This window comes from Apodemus sylvaticus, chromosome 2 (assembly GCF_947179515.1).
Source record: "Apodemus sylvaticus chromosome 2, mApoSyl1.1, whole genome shotgun sequence".
Classification (NCBI taxonomy): Eukaryota; Metazoa; Chordata; class Mammalia; order Rodentia; family Muridae; genus Apodemus; species Apodemus sylvaticus.
In genome coordinates, this window is record NC_067473.1 from 166,807,106 (window position 1) to 166,823,358 (window position 16,253).

A 16,253-nucleotide genomic window follows, 5' to 3' on the forward strand; every position below is an offset into this window, starting at 1 on the left:
ACCTATTTAGGGTTTTCATTGATGTGAAGAAGTGATGATTAAGCACCTCTTACAAGGGACAATGTTTAACTGGGATTAGTTTTCAGGTTCAGAAAGAGGTTCAGTCCCTTATCATGAAGGGATCCTGGCAACATCCAGCCAGATGGGGGCTAGAAGAGGAGCAGAAAGTTCTACATCTTTATCAATAGGCAGATGGAGAAGATTGACTTCCATGTGACTAGGAGAAGTGTCTCAAAGTCCTTGTCCCTGGAAACACTTTCTTCAACAAGGCCATACAAACTCCAACATGGCCATACTTCCTACTACTGCCAATCCCTAGGACATGGATATTCAAACCACATCCACCTCCATAGGCTTGTTCAAATACAGGAATCTATGGGGGACATACAGAAATATAGCATAAGGCAAAACGCATTTAGTCCAATTTCAAAAGTCCTTATAGTCTATAGCAGTCTCAATAATGTTAGAAGTACAAAATTCAAAGTCTTTTTCTAAAATTCAATGACTTAAAAGTAATTTCCTATAAAATAAAAATCAAACAACAGATCACATACCTCCAACATCACAAGATATTTAATACTATTCAAAAATTTCATATGGAGGAAATACTAGACTAAAGCAAGACAGGAAACAAGCTAAGCAACTCCAAAGTCTGCATTTCCATGTCTGATATCAAAACAATCTTTAGATCTCCAACTCCTTTTTCATCTCTGTTGACTGCAACACATTTCTTTTATCTGGGCTGGTTCCATCTCTTCTTAACAACTTTTGTGAGTTGACAGATCCTTGTTCCACTATTTGGATTGACACATGAACTTCCTTTCTCCGCCAAAGGGCTTACATCTCTTACATCTTACATCTCTGGCTCTGCCCTTTGTAGCATTCTAGGTTGTGGTTGACTCCACTCTACTATTGCTGCTGTTCTTGGTGGGCATCCTCTGCCACATATGCATCTTTGGTTTGTGGTCCAGTCCTGGGGAATTCCTGGAGATCTGGACTATTGACACTGTGGCTCCCTCCATGGAAGTGAGATCCCCCTCAGCTCCTGAAGTTCCTTCTCCAACTCTTCCATCAAGGTCCCTTGTGCACAATTCAATGGTTGGCTCTCTATTTGTCAGATTCTGGAAAAACTTCACAGGAGACAACCATATCAGGCTCCCATTAGCAAGCATGTCCTGGTGTCAACATTAATGTCCAGGGTTTGGGGAATGGAATTCCCACCAAAATTCCAACTCAATTCTTCATAGACTTAGAAAGACCAATTCTCAAATTCATTTGGAATGACAAAACCCCAAGATAGTTAAAACTATTCTCAATAATAAAAGAACTTCTGGGGGAATCACCATCCCTGACCTCAAGCGGTATTGCAGAGCAGCAGTGATAAAAACTGCATGGTATTGGTATAGTGACAGGCAGTTAGGTCAATGGAATAGAATTGAAGAACCAGAAATAAACCCACACACCTATGGTCACTTGTTATTTGACAAAGGAGCCAAAAACATCCAGTGGAAACAAGACAGCATTTTCAACAAATGGAGCTGGTTGGACTGGTGCTCAGCAGGTAGAGAAATTCAAATCAATCCATTCCTATCTCCTTGTAAAAAGCTCTAGTCCACATAGATCAAGGATGTCCACTTAAAAGCAGATACACTGAAACTAATAGAAGAGAAAGTGGGGAAGGGCCTGGAATACATTAGCACAGGGTTAAAGTTCCTGAACAGAACAACAATCGCTTATGCTCTAAGATCAAGAATCATCAAAGGATACTGCGTAAAGTTGCAAAGATTCTGTAAGGTAAAGGAAACTGTTAATTGGACAAAATGGCAACCAAGAGATTGACAAATGATCTTTCTCAATCCTACATCAGATAGAGAGCTAATATCTAATATAGACAAAGAACTCAAGTAGTTACACTCCAAAGAACCAAGTAACCCTATTGAAAATGGGGTACAGAGCTAAACAGAGAATACTCAACTAATGAGTACTGAATAACTGAGAAGCACTTAAAAGAAGTTCAACATCCTTAGTCATTAGGAAAATGTAAATCAAAATAACCATGAAAGTCCACCTCAACCAGTCAGAATGACTAAAATCAAAAACTCAGGTGACAGCAGATGCTGGCAAGAATGTGGAGAAGGATAAGCACTCCTCCATTGATGGTGAGATTGCAAGTTGGTACAACCAGAGTGGAAATCAGTCTGATGGTTCCTCAGAAAACTGGACATAGTACTACCTGAGGACGAAGCTATATCACTTCTGGGCAAATACCCAGAAGGTTCTCTGACATATAACAAGGACACATGCTCCACTATTTTCATAACCACCTTATTTATAATATCCAAAAGCTGGAAAGAACCCAGATGTCTCTCAACAGAGGAATGGATACTGAAAATGTGGTACATTTACACAATGGAATACTAGTCAGCTATTAAAAACAATGAATTCATGAAATCTTCAGGCAAAAAAAATGGATGGAGCTAGAAAATATCCTGATTGAAGTAACCCAATCACAAAAGAACACACACAGAATGCACTCACAGTTAAGTGGATATTAGCCATCCCATTAACTCGCTGGTAAAAGAACTTTCTAATTTCATTATAGAGATACTTAATGCTACGAACTCTCCTCTAGCACTGCTTTCATTATATCCCTTAAATTTGAGTGTGTTATGGCTTCACTTTCATTGAATTTTAGGAAGTATTTAATTTCTTTCTTTCTTTCTTTTCTAAGCCAGAGATCATTGACAAGAGAGTTGTTCAATTTCCATGAGGTGGTAGGCATTTTCTTGTTTTACTATTGAAGCTTTAATTCATGGTGGTCTGATGAAACACAAAGCAATTTTCCAATTTTCTTGTATCTGTTGATGCTTGCTTTTTGAATATATGCTCAACTTTAGAGAAGAATTCATGAGGGGCTGAGAAGATGGCATTTTGTTTTGTGTTTAGGTGAGTAGTCTATAGATGTCTGTTAGGTCCATTTCACTCATAATGTCTGCTAGTTTCATTATTTCCCTGTTTAGTTTTAGTCTGGATGACCTGTCAATTACTGAGAGTCAGGTGTTGAAGTCTTCCACTATTAATATGTGGAGTTTAATGTAGGTTTTAAACTTTAGCAATGTTTCTTTTTCAAATGAGGGTACCCCTGTATTTGAGTATAGTTGTTCAGAATTGAATTGTCATTTTTCTTTGATGAGTATGAAATGTTGTTACCTGTCTCTTTTAATTAATCTTGGATGAAAGTCTACTTTATAAGACATTACAATGGCTACAGCAGCTTGTTTCTTGTGTCCATTTGCTCGGAAGGGTGTTTTTCTAGCTATTTACTCTGAGGTAATGTCTATTTTTGTTTCTGAGGTATGTTTCTTGTATACATTAGAATGATGGTTCATGCTTTTCTATTTATTTTCTTAGCATGTGTCTTTTATTGGGGAAATGAGTTCATTGACATTGAGAGATATTAATGACCACTGATTGTTATTTCTTATTATTTTATTGATTGTAGTGGTGGTGGTGGTGGTGGTGGTGGTAGTAGTGGTGGTGGTGGTAATGGTGGTGGTGGTGGTGGTGGTGGTGGTGGTGGTGGTGGTGGTGGTAGTGGAGGTGGTAGTGGTAGTGGTGGTAGTGAAGGTGGTGGTGGTGGTGGTGGTGGTGGTGGTAGTGGAGGTGGTAGTGGTGGTAGTGAAGGTGGTGGTGGTGGTGGTGGTGGTGGTGGTGGTGGTGGTAGTGGTGGTGGTGGTGGTGGTGGTGTGTGTGTGTGTGTGTGTGTGTGTGTGTGTCCAGTTCCCTTATTTTGCAGGTATGGAGGTACTCATTTCATGTATTTTCTTGGATGTAGTTATCCTCATTGAATTGGAGTGTTTCTTCTAGTATTTTCTAGGACTTGATATGTGGATAGATAGTCTTTTGATTTGGATTTGTCTTGAAATGTCTTCTTTTCTCCATCTGTAGCAATTGAGAGATTTGCTGAATATTATAGTCTAGGTTTAGATCTCAGGATTTTTAGAATTTGCAACACATCTGTCCAGGCCTTTCTAGCGTATAGAGTCTGTTCCAAAATCTGTTGTAATTTTGATAAGACTGCATTTGTATGTCACCTGCCCTTGTTTCTTTTCATATTATTTCTTTGTTCTGCAGATTTGGTGTTTGATTATGTGGAAGGGGGATCATATTTTCTGGCACCGTATTACTCCTATTCTATAGGCAATTGTATATTTAGAGGTATCACTTTATTTAGGCTGGGAATTTATTTTCTATCATTTGTTGAAAATATTTTGATGGTCTTGGAGCTGGGAAATTTAGCCTTCCTCTATTCCTATTATTCTTTGGTTAGTTCTTTCCATGACATTCCAGATTTCCTGGATATTTTGTCTCAGGAATATTTTAGAGTTAACATTTTATTTGATTGATGTATTAATATCTTCTTTTGTATTTTCTATACTTGGGATTGTCTCATTTATCTCCTGTTTTCTGCTCATGATGCATGTATCTCTTGTTCTGTTCTCATCCCTAGATTTTTCATCTTTAGAATTACCTATGTTTAACTTTTCTTTATGGCTTCTATCTGTCTTTGCTGCTAAATATATTAGAAAAGTAATTGGGGAAGAGCCTTGAACAAATGGACACAGGACCAAGTTTTCTGAACAGAACACCAACGGCTCATGCTCTAAGATCAACAATCAACAAATGGGAACTAATAAGATTGAAAATCTTCTGTCAGGAAGAGAATCTTCTTTACACAGTTGTCCATAGCACCTGCAGAGTGGCAGAATTTGTCAAAGTGCTTAGCAGAAATGTATATGTGCTGATCCCTAAAGGAGACATCTACATCAATTTCTTCACCTCCATTCCAACAGCAAATTTCATGGCAGAACAGGGAAGAGGACATAGAAAGACTATCAGAACCAGAGAAGGGAAATATCTCTGTGAACCGTAGCCTTCTAGAAAAGATTAAATTTCTGCAAAGATTATTTTTTCCTAAGAAATCACTATTCTTAGGTGACAGCTCCTGGAAAATGCAGATTCAATTCCTTATTGAGTATGAGGCCACTGGTAGTTTTCCTTCTTCCAGTGGCTGGCCTACCACCATGCACCTAGGGACAATTTATTAGTAAGACCCAAGACGTCAGGAGACATTTACAGCTTTTAGTGGGAGTAGGGGATTATATATTCAGATATTATTTATTTATGTGTAATGGTCAAGAAAAATAAACATTACTAGTAAAGATAATCATTGAAGCATTTTCCACCAGATTATAAATAAACAAAACACATTACACTACACAGCACCTTGAAATGTATGGTAGGTATACATGTGTGTGTGTGTGTGTGTGTGTGTATAAACATGGTCTTATGTTTATTAATAACCAACAATTTTATAAGTCAACAAAGAAAAATTATTATAGGAATATCTGAGTGACACAGGGTTGATTGATGTATCTGTCATGATCATTCAGTTACTTCATACCATCTTAAGTTGTTGACTTTCTAGAGCCCTTTGCATCTTAGAAAACACAGTCTTGGGATATATGCAGTATTAAGCCACTTTTTTTCAGTTCCTCAAACATACATACACTGTCTGTAACACTTGTTCAGAGACTGCCTTATGCAACTTGTCCTTCCAAATGATCTTCATAGAAAATGAAAAAAGTCATGTGAAACTAGAGAAAAGTCTTTGCACACAATCCTCCCAATTCCCACACCAGTGTTAGAGTCTGAAGAGTTCTGGAAACTCACAGTTTAGATGAGCCATTTTCAATCCATGTCCACTCCTTTTCTTCTTTATGATATGACAGTCCATTACATTAACTGCCTGGAGTAATAAGGAATTGAAGGAACCTCTGTGAGGGAACAATAAGACACCTTATTTATGTCTGTTTGATGAAAGAAGAACAAGCAGGAAAAGCTCCCAGCATTCCTGTGTCATTCTCTGCTGTCCTGTTCTCCCACTGCTCAGTCCTACCATGTTCATTTTCAAACTGAATTATTATTAGCACATTTAAATTAAAACGGACATCAGGTACATAAGTTAAAATTTTCAGGTGTCCTGAAATACTGGTTTCATGGTGTGATTTGTGATTATGTTTCTTAGAAAAAGTCTCACTACATATTCAAGGCTGTTCTTAAATGTACACTCTTCCTACTTAAGGCAGAAATTTTTTTAGATTTAGCCTTCTTTTTGACTGATGCATCAATTTCTTATATTGTATCTTCTATGCCTGAGCTAAACAGAGATTTCTCAACAGAGGAATGTCAAAAGACAAAGAAGCACATAAATAAATGTTCAAAGGCCTTAGCCACAAGGGAAATGCAAATAAAAACAACTATGAAATACCATTTTGCACCAATAAGAATGGCAAAGGTTAAAATTTTGGAAATTAATTTTGTGTGTTTTTTCAAAAAATTGACAATAATCTTACCTTAACAACCAGTGTCTCTTAAAATCAATGGACTCAATTCTCCAATAAAAAGACATAGACTAACAGACTGGATACAAAAGCAGGACCCAGTATTTTTCTGCATACAAGAAACTTACTTCAGGCACAAAGACAGACAGTACTTCAGAGTAAAAGACTGAAAAACAATTTTCCTAGCAAATGGTCCAAAAAAAAAAAAAGCTAGGGTAGCTATTCTAATATCAAATAAAATCAACTTTCAACCAAAATTAATCAAAAAAGATAAGGAAGGACTCTTAATATACATCAAAGGAAAAATCTACCAAGAACTCTCAATTATAGACATAAATGCTCCAATAATAAGGGCAATGACATTCATAAGAGAAACTTTAATAAAGCTTAAAGCACATACTGCATCCCACACAGTAATAGTGAGAGATTTCAATACCCCACTCTTGGCAATGGACAGATCAGGGAAACACAAACCTAAGAGAGGAACAGTGAAACTAACTGAAGTTATGAACCAAATGAATTAACAGATGTCTATAGAGCATTTTATCCTAAAACCATAAAAGTATACCTTCTCACCATCTCACGGTACCTTCTCCAAAACTGACCATATACTCGGTCACAAAACAGATCTCATCAGATATAAAACGATTGAAATAATTCCATGCACCCTATCAGATCACCAGGGTCTAAGGCTGGTCTTCAATAACAATGAAAACAACAGAAAGCCCACAAACACATGGAAACTGAAAGACATTCCACTCAGTGATAGCTTGGACAAAGAAGAAATAAAGAAAGAAATTAAAGATTTTTTTTTAGAATTTAATGAAAATGAAGGCATAACATACCCAAACTTATGCTACACAATGAATGCAGTACTACAAGGAAAACTCATAGCTCTGAGTGCCTCAAGAAAGAAACTGTAAAGAGCATGAAATAACAGTGTAACAGCAGAGCTGAAGGCTCTAGAACAAAAAGAAGCAAGTATACCCAAGAAGAGTAGATGGAAGGAAATCATCAAACTCAGGGCTAAAATCAACCAAGGTAACTCATTCATGTGTGACATTTTACCTTTGATGCAATTCTAACATAGAGAAACTTTGTTTTAGGGGATATAATATATTAACAATATATGATATATTATAATATAATATGTTTTGTTAGGTTCTTTCACTTGTTTATTTAGGTTTCCTGTAATTCTTTAAGTTATTTTTGTGTTTCCTCTTTAAGGTCTTCTACCTGTTTACCTGTGTTCTTCTGTATTTCTTTAAAGGACTTATTTATGTACTTCTTGAAGTCCTCTATTATCATCATGAGATGTGATTTTAAATATAAATCTTGATGTTCCAGTGTGTTGGCATAAGCAATAGAAACACACAACTACATTCTAGTTCTTAATTGTGCTGTCAGTAAAGTGGGATATTGAAATGATTGAACCTACTGATGACAAAGTATGTTCTATTCTTCCGGACTATGTATTTGCTTCTGTGTCATTTGGGAAATAGACAATGATACCGCAGGGCTTGGGGCAATGTGTCCATCCTCCAGACAAAGGTGTTCTGTGTACCAGGAAGAAGGAGGACTTCTGCTGTGTTAAGACAGGTTTCAGAAGAGCCACGCTCATCACCCTTGCCTCCTCACTCTATTTGCACAGTGAGCTGAGACTTGTGGTTAAATCATTTGGTTACTAAGTAATGGTCAATCAACACAGGAAATCAACAAAGATGAAAAAACGTTCTACTTTTACATTCCTTGATTTGTCACACTAAATCAGAGAATTTATCTACTCTCTTTTCACAGATATAGATGTGGGCTTTGCCATAGTCTACTATATCTGTGAAACTGAAAAATGCACTGCCTACACCTTATATAGTGATTTGATTACTGTGAAATCACTACAAAAAAAATTGTAATTGGCTGTTATTTAAGTTTGAAGCTTATATTTATTTAGTACAGTGGTTGAAAACAAGGTTTATTAACCAAAATGAACAGAATATGGAATTAATCTTAAGTGTTTCAATAAATCCATTAATTTCCTCTGAACTCAGGAAAAAAATTCTTGTACCAGCAACATGGCCCACTATACCTGACAACTCATGTTCAGACTTCAGACCTCACAAAGTAGGAGAGGAATAACTCCCTAATTGCTCTCTAGCTACACACATGCTGTGAAATGCACATGCACATGTATGTACATAAAAATAAGTGAAATAAAAATGAAAAATAAAATGTTCATTTGCTCACAACTCAACTCTTCATATACTCTGCACTGCTAACTTTTCATGAGAATCTTAACTTAATTTCCCCATATTTTTAAGGCATAATTTTATGTTAAAGTTTATTTCCTCTGATACTCTTTGCAGAAACAAGAGAAAAAAGAAGAAAAATACGATAGATGGCACAGAGGACATGGTGTTACATACCTCGTTTTTCAAGAAGAAAAGGGAGGTTTGGAATTCAGTCACAAAAGAGGGTTTGGGACTGCTATTGTGACTCTTGTTCTCCTGACCCCAGAGACAATGTGACTTCAGTGAAACATGATGATTCATTGAATTCGCTGCATTCAGCACAACTGCAATCTCTGCAAGATGGTGTATTAAGTGCCACAATTAAGTGTATATTTTTTTTGGAAATTTTAATTGAAAATATAGCCTAAAAGATAAGATACTAGGGAAGGTGAATCAAGCTTCTAATCACACCTTTTGGGAGGCTGAATTAGGAGGATTTTAACTAAGTCAGACTAGGCATACATATGTATATGTATATGAACATGTTCTTATATTTATGAATAACAAACAACTATATAATCTAACAACAGTAAAAAATGTCATATGAGTGTGTGGGAGACTAAGCCTCAATGTGTCTGCCACCATCATTCTGTCATTTCACATAGTCTCAAGTTGTTGGCGTTATAGCACCATGTGCATCTTAAGCCGCTTTCTGTCAGTTCCTTGAACATATATTGTCCCTTTGTGACATTTGCTCAGAGACTGACTTATGCAAACTGTCTTTGTCCATGAGCTCATAGAAAATGAGGAAAGCCATGTGAAACTAGAGAAAGGCCTTTTCACACAATCCTCCCAATATCCACACCAGTGTTAGAATGTGAAGGGTTCAGAAACTTACAGTTTAGGTGGGCCACTGTCAATCCACACCCAAACCTTTTTTTTTTAATTATCCTATGACAATCCAATCCAGTAACTGTCTGGAATGACCTGGAGCTGAAGGAACTTCTGTAAAGGAAACACACACCTTATGATAAAACTTGTGTCTGTATGATGCGAGAAGAACAAGCAGGAAAGTGCCCAGAATTCCACAGTCATTTTCTGATGTCGTGTCTTCTTAACACTCAGTCCCACCCTGTTCATTTTCTGAAGGACTTCCTAGTAGGAGAACATTTATATCAAAACTGATGTGAGTTCAATACATTATTTAAAATAAAAAAAACTGCAGGTGTACTAGGTTCATGACATGATTTTTGACTGTTTCTTAGACCAAGTCTTACTATGTAAGCAAGGTTGTCCTTGAACTCACAATCTTCCTGCATCAGGCAGAAATTTTTTGGAGTTAGCAATCTCTTGGACAGATATATCAATTTCATCTATTGCATCCTCATTGTCAGATCTAAAAAGAGAATTCTCAACAGAGGAGTCTTGAATAACCAAGAAGCAGATTTAAGTGTTCAAAGTACATAGCCATCTCAGTAATGCAAATCAGCACAACTCTGACATCCCATATTTTACCAATAACTTAGGGAACTCATAGGCAAAAACACCAAACAAAGAACATACAAGGGGCTGGACCTATCCTTCCCTGCACATGTGAAACTTGGTCTTCATGTAGCTCCTGAACACTATCCCTAAAACTTTTGCCTGCACATGGATTATGTTCTTCTAACAGTGTTTTCTTGTCTGGCCTCAGTGGGAGAGGATGCACCTAGCCTCATGGAAAATTGATGTGCCAAGGTGGGGGCACTCCTAGGACACCCCCATTCTCTCAGAGAAGATGGAGATGGAGATGGAGTACGTATTGTGGGAGGGAGTGACCAAGAGAGGGGATGTGGGAAAATTGTAAAATGAATAAGTAAAATAATAATACTTAAAACAATTACTTTAAAATAATGGTTCTGTTTACTGTATCAAATGGAAAATCATACAATTATTTGACATTAAAATCCATTTATGCTGTTTAAACATATATCACATAGATGTATTAATATGGCACTGTGCTGTAATTAACAAAGTTTTAAATATGATCATGCAATTATTTCTTTAGAAAAGTATAGTCTTAATATTTGAAGAGACTTCACTGATAATAATTTAAACAGGAAATGTCAAAATAATGGAAATTCTGGTTTCTTTTAAATAATCTTTCTGAACATGGATTTCTTTTTAATAAAGCATAAGAATACTATGCAGTATAGATTAATGGCAGTTTCATCAGGGAACATCATGCTTTCTGGGAGACTCTCTTGCAGAATCCTGAGAAATAGTAGAAACAGAAAGACACTAGCATCTGTAGTATCAAGTCTTCTCTTAACAGAACTGTGCCCCACAATTTTGTTCCCCAAATACAAATGAAGAAAAAATGGCTTCAGTGTCTCATTACTCAGGGTTAAAGACAGAGTCTAAGAGAATAAAGGGCAAGAAAGATTCTACAGTACCAGTTCATCCTCATCATCTATCTTCAAAACGGATAGGCTGTAATTCACACATATCTGTTTACACCCAATCCATGTTTTTCTGTCCATGATGAAATAGTATTTTATCCCATAGCAGAACCAGTATATTTCTCTCCTCTGCCTACAACAGAGAGGGTAAATGGTTAAACTTATTTTCTGGTATTCTGTTACTAGAACAATGTACTTATTAAGCCTCAGTAAAAGGAAAAAGGAAAATCTCACTGAACTCAGAATTTGAGATTCTTTAATGCCCAGAAAACCCTGCATATCTATGATCTATGCAACATTGTTAATAACAGTAGAGATACAGAAAGCATTCTATGTGTCAATCATGGCTGAATCAGTAGAGAAAATGTAATACATATAATCAAAAGAATATTTAAAGGGAAATGAATCAGCCAAGCCTGGTGACTTATGCTTAGAACCAAGCACTGCAAAGAGGGAGGCAGTAGAGTCACCACCAGTTTTGGCCTGACTAGGCTAAGTAGTGAATTCCAGTCCATTCTTGGGTATACACTGAGTTCCAAGTCACTCTGAGATGGAGAGTGACATCATGGCTCCCACTGAAACTGAAAAAAACAGATGCTGATGTATGTGATGGGCATTGATGAACTTGAGGATGGTGTGCAAAGGGAAATACACAAGGCCTAGGACCAATTTCATGATTCGAGGCATATCAGATTTCTAAATCAGCTGAGCTCTATGCAACAGGTTTCTGAGATACCAGGGGCTGGAAAAGAGTCAATAAACACTTGCTACTCAGAGGCAGCGGGTGGCAGAATTCTGAGTCAACATTGTCCCCACACCACTGGGCACTTAGCATCATTCCATGGTCTGTGTTACATGTTCTTAAGAGGAATAAGAGATATACGAGGAAGGTTTTGATGTTGATAGTCTGTCGTCATGATTAGGTTGATGCCTTAGTGTTGTGCCCACATGCTTAACTGTTTCAAGTTGAATACATTAAAATTGGTGCAGTTAGTATAGCAGCATTACTTCAATATGAATATTTTCTTTAATGAGGTGCTGGGAATGACCAGACCCTATCAACAAACTTTATTTCCAACCTTTGTTTTTCTTTGAAGAGTTATCAATGAATAGCTCAGGCTGGCCTGGAATTTTCTAGGATGTCCATATATTTCTAAAAGTTTTAATTCTCCACCCATAACCTCATAATCCTAGGGATTATCCTATAGAGATAATTAAGTTATTTTGAAGTAATGACACAAAACCATTTATATGGGTCTGGAAAACTTCGAAGGTTGTTTTGGAGTATTTGTTTCCTGTCACATATTATATAATGTAGCACTTTTAAATATATTCATCATGATATAGTGAGAATCATTATATCACTATCCCAGACTGGGGAGATTATATACAAAAGGTCTTTGTTATCTCCAAATCCTGAAAAAAATAGTTAATGATGATTGATAAGCTATGCCAGTAAAAGATGACCAGTCACACTGAAGAGTAAGAAATATTCTGTGACACCTGACAGTCTCATCTTTCCAGCCTCATTCACTATATCACCAGCAGAGTTGCAATGTGTACACAAAAATGGTGTAACTCACTTGCCTGGTTCAAGGACCATATCTTTGTTATAAATAGTCTAATTATTTCAAAATATATCAGATGGAAAGATACACACACACACACACACACACACACACACAAGTTGCTGATTTTATACCTGTATCAATGTAAATCATCTAAGCCCATTTTAGCATAATTAGTTGATAAATAGACTCTTACTAAAAAGATCATGTTCTGACAGCAACCAAGTTGGAGAATCAGATTTTGCAAAAACAAAAACTATCAATATTCTCAGAGGTAGTGATTTGTAACTCAGTCTCCAGCAAATACCAAACACACACTGACTTGTATAAACTTTAAGATTCTCTTAATCCATACATGCATTTCTAGGTTTCTGTGTCCCCAAATGAATTAAAAAACCCCAAATGATTAACCCAGAGATCACCGGCATCTTGAGCTGCTGGTTGGGCTTCAAAACTTGTAGAGAAGAAAGAATATATAATAATGCAATTCTTTATTCAAGGTCCTCCCATGCTATATACCCGTGTGCTGTGAGGACTCTAAATAAGTTTTGGTCTCTCTGTACCATCTGTTCTGTTCTCTGTTGAGGGATTCCAAAGATCCTTGCCTACACTATACTCTATATTCTTATTTCTCAGCATTTCTTCCTTTAAGTAAAGGTTATTTTGACAGTGCTACAGTTATGGTGGAGGTTGGTTAGAGTTTCTTGCATCCATGTTTTTCTTGACTATACTGAAAAACTAAATTAGTCAAGGATAGTAAATCCAAAATGATTATAAGAAGTACATATTGAACTTTAGAGAAAAAGTTTCATGTTGACAGCCTACACATATCATTGCTTTTGTTAGTTCCTAAACATTTATAAATTAGCACTTCAATTAAGTAACTATAGACACAGATACATCAATTTTCTTTAAGGTAAGTTACTATAAAATAAATAATACAGCTGAATAAAATTATGGTAGAGGTAACTTCCAATCACTTCTCTTTTGCAGCAAAAATTTACAAATAATTACCTAAATAAAATATTCAGTGAATACTTGACACACCATAAAAATTTGAACGTAAAAAAATGATTAAGAAATGACACAATTCTTATTGGAGCATATGGAATGCAATATATCCACATATATAACTATGTTTTATCACAACCTAGAAGTCATTTATTTCCTTTGTAAATGTGGAGGAATCCAATAAAGTTTAACCTTTAATGTGTCTGTTCAGATGAATTCTTTTTGCATATGCATGATCCCAATACATTGAATTAATAAGAAAACGTTTTGGTTCTTTGCATAGCTATTTCTCACAAAATGTTTATGTAAGATTAACTATCACCTGAGATCAGAAATCAGAATATCACCTAGTCCTCAGAAGGAACATAAAAAAATGATACAAAAACAGGCAACTCCCAACAATGGCAGTGCTAACACAGTTAATGAATGAGAACAGGTCACTCTAATGATTCAGGAAAAAATTATGAAAATCCAAAAATTCTGGCTGATCACCTGATTATAGACAGAACAATGGACAGAGTATGTAACTGCATGGTTCATGTATAAAGCTAATTTTAGGTGGAATGTCAAGCAAAATGTATCTTAATTACTCACTGTTTGTCACTGCAACAGTTATCAACAGATGGGCACACAGTGTTCCAAGACCTATAACAATGAGGTGCCAGGCAACAGAACACACTTCAACCAACAAAATAAGACAAGAAAATCATCACCATGAAAATAACAAATCTCAATACTAATTGCAATTTTGTATGGCATGGAAACATGGGAAAATTTTGCACAATTGAATGATAAAAACTGACTGAATATGTGTTCTCAAAGTTATAGATTTCTACCTAAAATGCACCCACTGTAGAAATCATATGTGTGCAAAGTTTTACAACATTTTGAAATTATTTCAGCCATAACCTTGTATTGTGAATCCTCCTGACCCAAACTAGAAGGAACTGAGTGACAGGCATGTGCCCTCACCCAGTTCTAAAGGAACCAAAGTGCATTCTACAGAAGGCTTCGGAGGCATAGATACAATCCAAGTAAAAGAAACCAAGCTGGATCATGAAGTCCACCAAGAAAGATAAATGAGGATGGAAAAGAAGGAAAGAGGGAACTGGAAGGGAACCACAGCTGCTCTGGACTTTATCTGTATACATCCCCATCCTTGAAAGGTCCTATAAGATGACTATCTCTTTTTCCATATAAGTGTGATTTTGTTCTATGTAATACTGAAACTTTTGGTGTACCTAAGGCATTAGAAATCTGGGAATCACTTCACTGATTACCACTATATCAAAGAGGAGAAAGATCTCAGCATGGAACACAGCTGTGACTGTGTGTACAGAGTAACTAAAAGAGAATAAAAAGTGATATATATATATATATATATATATATATATATATATATATATATATATATATATATATATATTGCCATTAATGAACAAAATTATTTTTGATGTTTTCAAGAAATCAAATGGGATTGACTCCTTTCAGCCCTCCTAACCTGTCATCCCCTTCTTTCTTCCCTCTGCAACTTTATTCTCAGGAGGAGATTTTCACTTCTTATGGATAACTGTTTTGGCCTTGTTGCCTCAGATGTTGGGGATATATATGACAATTAATATATTTTCTTTGAGAATGAAAGTATTGTTCCTAGTGCATAAGCTTCATTTCTTTAGGATTTTGTTTGTCTGGAGCATTTGGTGTTTTTGCAGATTCCAGTTTGTCTATTAGTTTTAAAGTTTTCAGAATTCTTCTTAACTAGAGTAATTAATTTTAAAAAAAATTCTTAATGGTTTCTCACTTCTTTAGTCTCAAGAATTTTTTGTATAGACTTTCATTGTGCTAATCTGCCCAATGGGTATGTTCCTGAGAACTGGAAGGGAACCACAGCTGCTCTGTACTTTATCTGTATACATCCCCATCCTTGAAAGGTCCTATAAGATGACTATCTCTTTTTCTTCCCTCTGCAACTTTATTCTCAGGAGGAGACTTTCACTTCTTATGGATAAATGTTTTGGCCTTGTTGCCTCAGATGTTGGGGATATATATGGCAATTAATATATTTTCTGGGTTTCTTTTTAACTAGCTAACAAATAAAAAGGTTAGTTAAAGAAGTAAGATTATACTTTTTTCTTTATTTTTTTAAATCTTGATAGCTCTGTTTTTTTAAACATAATTTTGAACAATGTTGGGCATGATTTTCCTCCAACTTATCCTCTTCCTTATGCATAACCAAGCCCAGATGGAATGGAACATTACAGTTTTCCATAAAAACTAGTAGGATATTTACAGTTTTTAAATTTTATAATGTGTAAGAATAAAGATGTGATTTCAGACACTTAAGACAACTCTGAGGCCAGCTTCTCTGGGCCCTTGATTCTCCTGAGGCCTCTCTTGGTTCTGCAACCCTGAAGACTTATGAAATGTCAAAGGTGATTAAGTGACATCCTGATCACTCATGTTGGCAGTATGTAGAGTGTGTTCTCCATTAAAATATGTCAACAAGAGATTACTAAAGTAAAAGTTAAAATGTCCACCTTTAGAAAGGTACCTGTATCTAATGATACAGAGGGTTGAGAAAGGGAAAGGGTGGGGTCTGACTCA

At 36.1% G+C, this 16,253-nt stretch overlaps 1 pseudogene; it reads right to left on the reverse strand.

The window, feature by feature from the left end:
• Positions 1 to 217: 217 nt before the first annotated feature.
• LOC127678130 (T-cell surface glycoprotein YE1/48-like) lies at positions 218 to 16,109 on the reverse strand (annotated as a pseudogene).
• Positions 16,110 to 16,253: the final 144 nt, after the last annotated feature.